Raw genomic sequence first — 6,905 nt, 5'->3', positions numbered from 1 at the left:
TATTAGCACAAATCAAGTCAACAAGATCCCTGACGAAGTCAGAATTATTGGGGCTAGTAAGATCTGGATTCAAAAGATTGATAGGGAAGATCAACTATACATTTTTCCTAAATGCTTCTCCTTGGATCACTCTGGTATTAACTGTGATGTCTCAGCTACGATACAACAAAATTATTCTTGTATGCAATCTCCTATTGAGGTTAAACTACAATCGGAACCTCCCATTACCGATGACCCCAGGGATGCCCTTTGCAACAATACTCTTGAGAAGGAGAATATCACGCTAACAGAGGCAACCCCTTTGATCATAGTCCCCCCTCCTCTGGTCAACTCGAGAGCCATCAAGATCTTCTCACACCATTGGAGAAGACCAAATCCCTACAGGCAGACATTGAATCCAAGATTGCGGACTCTCTTCCACTCTCCCCCTTTGTGCCTAGGATTCAATTGGCAACTGAAGACGGAAATCCACCCTCTCAGGATATGAAGAATAACACTATAGGGGTGCTAGGAGGGCAGACTGGCTCTCCGATAGGTATTAAACTTGAAGATGGTGAAATTGAAACCTCCTCCTCAGAGGGGAAGGAGGACTTTGAACCTGACTCAGAGCTTATAATGGAGGGTTCCTTAAAAGGTTTTGGCAAATCATATTCGATTATTGATAAACCAAATTTTAAACCAAAAGGTGTGCGGGGGCGCAAGTCCAAAAAAGTCATGCTAGCAGTAGCTGGTGTTTCCTGTGGTCAAACCAAACTTAATTTAGGGAAGGGAATTGCCCTTCCCCAGGAGCCATGAGACTCTTATCTTGGAACGCCAGGGGTATCAATGCCCCTAACAAATGGCTCTTGATTAAGCACCAGATTGATGACACCAAAGGAGATATTTGGCTATTATAGGAAACTAAATGGAGCAAGACTGAGATTGAGGCCAAAATGAGAGTTTGGAAACAGTGGAATGGGTGTTTTAGGCAATCGGATGGAGCTTCCGGTGGCCTGGGAATTATTTGGAACCCCATGAATGTTAAGATCTCACTTGTGGGAGAAGAGAAGTATTGGCAACATTTCTTGGTCACTACTCTTGGTCAAAATGAGAACTTCAATCTCATCAATGTGTACAGACCTTCTTCTACTGGTGATAAGCGGGCTCTCTAGGATCTCCTATCCTTTAAGCTAAATAATATTACCGATGGTAGTTGTGTGGTAGCTAGGGATTTTAATGCAATCCTTTCTGACACTGAGAAAAGTGGGGGTATTCAAAGGACCGATACATCCCAAAAATACTTATTGGACTTTGTTGAGAAGAATCATCTCTTAGACATTGCTCCAAAAAATGGAATTTTCACATGGACGAATCGGAGATTGGGCTTCTCTAATATTGTTGAATGACTTGACTGGTTCCTTGTTTCTAGCAATTGGCTAGGCCAAAATCTAACCTTAGAATCATCGATTCTATCACTCACCGAATCAGATCACTACCTGATCTGTCTAGTGGTCTCCTTGGCTCAAGCGGAGGGAGGTACTCCGTTCCAGTTTGAGAAAATGTGGCTCAGAGTAAATGAACTACATGATCTAATAGCAGCTTGGTGGAATGAGTCGATATTTAGGAATCATTCGAGACTTCTCATTCTCAATAAAAAGCTCAAGTATATTAAGGTTAAGATCAAGGAATGGAATAATAACCACTTCAGGAATATTCATATGGAGAAATTAAGAATTATGGCAGAACTGGTAGATTTAACCAACTCTGTTACGACTTCAGGAATGACTGAGGAGCTATTCATCAAAGAAAATTCTCTCAAATCTTATTTAAATGAAATCCTTAGATGTGAAGAAATCTATTGGTGGAAAAAATCAAGGGAGTTATGGTTAAAGGAAGTAGATAAAAACACAAAATTCTTCCATCGGTCGGCCATTGCCAATCGTAATAGAAATAGAATATCGGAGATTATGACATCAGATGGTGTCAGTGTCAAGAATTACGAGGACATTGCGCAGGAAGCTGTAAGTTTCTTTGACTCTCTACTGAATGGTGACTATCAGGTTGATCAGGAAGAAAGAACCAGAATTTTGAACTCAATCCCATCCATCATTTCTAATAATCAAAATGCAGCTCTCTGTATGCCCATTTCTATTGATGAAGTAAGGAAAACCTTCTAGTTGAGTTCAGATAAGACTCCTAGCCCAAATGTCTTCCCTGTTGCATTCTTCCATCATTATTGGGATATCATTGCTCAATATTTACACCTTGTTGTAGAAGAATCAATAAAGAAGATGACTATGTTAGGGGCCATCAATCACACCTTTTTGACTCTAATCCCAAAGAAGCAAAACCCACAACAAATGGGTGACTTCAGGCCTATCGCTCTATGCAATACTATATATAAGATTGTAACAAAGATCATAGCTAATAGATTGAAGTCCCTCCTGATGCACATCATATCAGAGGAACAAAGTGGGTTTGCCCCTGGAAGATCCATTGTAGAAGGCATCATTGTTGCTCATGAAAAACTCCACATAGCCCGAAAAACTAAGGATTCTTGTATGATTTTAAAGTTGGACATCCTGAAAGCTTATGACATGGTGGACAGGGATTTCTTATTTGATGTTCTCAATAAATTTGGTTTCTGCAAGGATTGTCTCACTTGGGTCACGAGTTGTCTCTCTTCCCCCAAATTCTCGGTTTTGGTCAATGGTTCATCCCACGGTTTCTTCTCTTCGACAAGAGGTATTAGACAAGGTGATCCATTATCACCCTTTCTATTTATCATAATTGTTGAAGCCTTAGGTTGATCCATAATATCTCTCCAGCAAAATGGACGTTGGGTAGGAGTTAATGTGGTAATAGGGGTTGAAAAAATGACTCATCTTCATTTTGCTGATGACACCATTCTATTTGGATCGGCCTGTAGGTGGGAAGCAAGATCAATCAAAACTTGCCTTGATGACTATTGTTTGGCTTCTGGATAGAAAATCAACTGGCACAAATCTGAAGTGTTTTTATCAACACTCTGCTCAACTTGCAAACGATATTATCAAGGATTCTCAATCTCAGAGTTGCTAATTTCCCTGGGAAATTTCTTGGTACCCCGCTCTTCATTGGTAGTAACAGAGCTCACTACTAGAAGCACATCATTGATAAGTACAAATCCAAGCTTGCAACTTGGAAAGGCGAGTGGTTATCTTCTGCTGGGAAACTCACTATGATAAAATCAGTCCTCTCAGTGCTACTGGTTTTCTCTATGGCTTGCCTACGATTACCGATGGCAGTTGAAGAAGAATTGATTTCTCTAATGAGAAATTTCCTTTGGAATGGGTCAGATGACAAAGGTAAATTTCCCCTAATAGCTTGGAAAAAGATTTGTCAACCAAAAATGGCAGGTGGTGTCGGTATTTGCCAAATATCAATTATGAATTTAGCAATGGGTGCTAAACTGGTTTGGGAAATCTTTAGTGGCAGGAAGCAAAAATGGGCAAGGGTCCTGAAACATAAATATCTAGACTCCCTAGAACCTAAGCAGATTCTGACTATCAACAACCCTCCCAAGGGTTCGGCTATCTGGAATTTTATTTTGGATAGCAGGGATATCATTAGCAATCAAGTTACCTGGGAGGTCAGGAATAGCAGGGATGCTTCCTTCTAGTTTGATTCTTGGTCGGGTGAAGCTGCTCTATATCACATCCCCTCTCTACATCTTGTTATGGAGGTAACATGTCGCCTCTGGGGGCATAATATTTGTGATTATGGTTATCTGATCCTAGAAAATGGTATTTCTAAATGGAAATGGAACTCCTTGGATGAGCTGGACTTGGATCAGTCTCAGAAGGACTTATTTACTGACATTCTTAACAAAAGTTCTATTTTCCCCTCCCCTGATAAGGATATTATTAGGTGGTGTGGCTCCTCTGATGGAAAATACAAGGTATGCTTTGGCTACAAGCTAAAAGAAGCAGCTATAGACAAAAAAGATTGGCCTGTTAATCTATTTTGGCATCAACACCTCCTCCCCAAAGTGGGTTCCTTTGCCTGGTTGGCCTGCTAGAGGAAAATCTTAACCCAAGAAAGGCTCCATTCAATGGGTATCAATGGACCCAGTAGATGTTCATTATGTCTAGATCAGGAAGAGACTGTTGATTATCTTCTTCTCCATTGTAAATTCTCCAATCAATGTTGGTGGTATTTCATGGAAAAACTGAGATTATTTGGCCCCTTCCCAGCAGGGCTGGATAATTGGTTTTTGCAATGGCCCAAACCGGTAGGAAAGGCAGTTTTTTCTGATTTTCTCTTCATCCTCCCATCACTTCTGATTTGGAAAATTTGGAAAGAAAGGAACCGCAAAATCTTCTAGGGAAAAGATATGGGCCCTCAGTCTCTTTGTGCAAAAATTGAGAACCACCTGACTGAGCTCCTGATTGTGGCGGCCCAATCCAAAACACTTAAGAAAAATTTGTTCACTGACTAGGATTGTAAGATTAAGATGGCTCTTCCAAATCTAATCATCCCTCCGATTTTCGATCTGGGATCTCCGGTGGATCAGACCAATCCAAGAGCAGGGCTGATTTGGGCCGCACCATCGGTCGGGTGGAGCAAGGTAAACTTTGATGGTACTTCTATAGGCAATCCAGGACAAAGTGGTATTGGTTGCATTCGGAGGGACTCTGATGGTCTTTGTATAAAAGAAATCTCCAAAAATATTGGAGTGGCTACTAATAATGAAGCGGAATTCAGAGCGGCATTTAGAGGTCTTTAGCTAGGAAAGGAGCTGGAGGTGCAGAAAATTCACTTGGAGGGTGACTCATTAAATGTCATTAATGCATTCCCCTTCTCTAGCACCCCTTGTTGGCGCCTTAACCAGTGGCTTCAACCGATCCTGGTGCTGCTAGCTTCCTTTGATGAGTTCTGAGTTAGCCACATCTACAGAGAAGGTAATGGTGAAGTTGATAGACTTTCTAAAGCAGCTATAACCATTAGTGACCCCCCCTGAAGATCCACCGATGTTGTTTTATGTTGGGCTGATTAACATGCTCTCCTCACTTAGGTGGGGTCCTATGAAATATGGCGCATACCGGTGGATCTCCTGATAGGTGCGCGCTCTCCGTTTCTATCTGCCCCCTCTAGCTGTGGAGCAAACTGGTGCTCTGTTCCCTAGTCAGCCGCTACTCCCACTCTCCACCTTTCGGTGTTGGTTCAGTGGAGAGATCGACCGGTTGCCTTCTTAACCGGTTAAGGTCTCCTCTTATCATCGTGATGTGATGCATTGTCGGCACTATTGATCAGTGTCAGCTTTTGGCTCATGGCTATTTAATACAAGTACTTGAGTATCCAGTTATGACTGTATCCTTCAAGATTTATTTAAGATCACTTGATGCTTAAAGTTGGTCGACATCAAGTTGAGGAGGTTTGGAGCAGATGGTTAGTCGAATACCAGCTGCTCACGCATGTGGGCATTTATTGGAGACGCAGATGCAGGATGTCGTATTCTCGGGTTCGACTCCTTGCTATTTCATAAAGGAATAACCCTGCTTTCCACCAAAATTTGCTTTCCTCTTGGCATCTCGGAATGGAGACTCCAATCCTCCTCGAAGCTACTTGTCGACAAATGGCTTTCCTGGGTGAAATCACCGATAGGCGTCTTCAACAGGTCCTTTTCTCTTGACATCCTCTCATTCTCCACAGCCTAACGAGGATCCTGGGAAAGAAATTTATTATGGCTTACCATAGGTACAGAGCCAATGTTGATATTCCAGCCTTTTTTCTTGCAATATTAATCTACATGGGGACGAGTAAGCAGCAAGCAAAACTCCTAACCCAGATGATGTTCAAGCACCGCCTGTTGGGAGAAATAGATGTTATATTGGACAATATTGATGCCAATCTCAGAATTCCGCATCCCCAAAACTAGTACATGTCACTTAGCAACGAAGCGGAGGTAAAGAAGCTCGTGATTGTTAATTCTCTAGATTTTGCATCCTTCCAAGCAACTTGGCCCGTCATCTCCAAGAAAATTGAGTTCCTTCTGAAAGTGGCTGGTATACAAAGCAGTTTCATGTCAAATTGGAGGGCAATTTTTCCCCGTGGTGAAGATTTAGCAGTGACTAATGACCTTGGGATCCTTGAGAACAGTGATTTGGTGGATGGAAACGACTGGGGCTTTGGGCTGGGTGAAGAGTGGTATCCAAACAACTACCGACTCCCTAAAGAGAAGGCAGAATTAGCAGCTCATTTGAATTGTGGCCTTGAATGTCCCATTGTCTTAGATGCGGCCAATGCGCTTGTGGAAGATTGCTTCCGATGACTCTTTGTGACTCCGGTTGACTCTAAGACCTCTGGTCTTCTGCCTTTGAGATTGTTTGTTTTTGTCTTATGACCTCTGCGTCTTCAAGAGGTCTTTAAGATGTCGGCATTCTATTGCCCTCATCCAGTCCCGTGTCAATTTCTCTTTTTCATGGATTAGGGCTATGGTAGGGGGTTTTCTTCCCGATTATTTCCCCCTACTGCTCTTATTGAATCAAGCCTTGTATTCTCTTTCTTTTTTAATACAAGGGTGCTTCCCCTCTACAGCTCTTTACTCATTAAAAAAATAAAAATTTAATTTAATCTAAAAATGAAATTAAAAACTAATTTAAAATCTAAATTAGAAATAAATTAAAGACTAACTTAAAGACTACTTTAAAAGAAATCTAATTTTAAAAACTATTTTTAAGAACTTTAAAAATGCTATTCTAAAAAACACCTAATTAAAAAACCATGTTTTAAAACTAATCTAAAAAAAGACTTTAAGAAACTAATAAGAAGACTAATGAGAAAAAAAAAACTTTGAACTTTAGAAAGATAATCTTTAAAGAAAGAAAGCTAATATGAAATGGAACAAGCTTTTTTTTAAAACTTTCAAGCTTTTTAAATGCATG

The sequence above is a fragment of the Cryptomeria japonica genome, chromosome 1 (genome assembly GCF_030272615.1).
Source record: "Cryptomeria japonica chromosome 1, Sugi_1.0, whole genome shotgun sequence".
NCBI classification, from domain to species: Eukaryota; Viridiplantae; Streptophyta; class Pinopsida; order Cupressales; family Cupressaceae; genus Cryptomeria; species Cryptomeria japonica.
Note: the sequence above shows the minus strand (reverse complement) of the source record.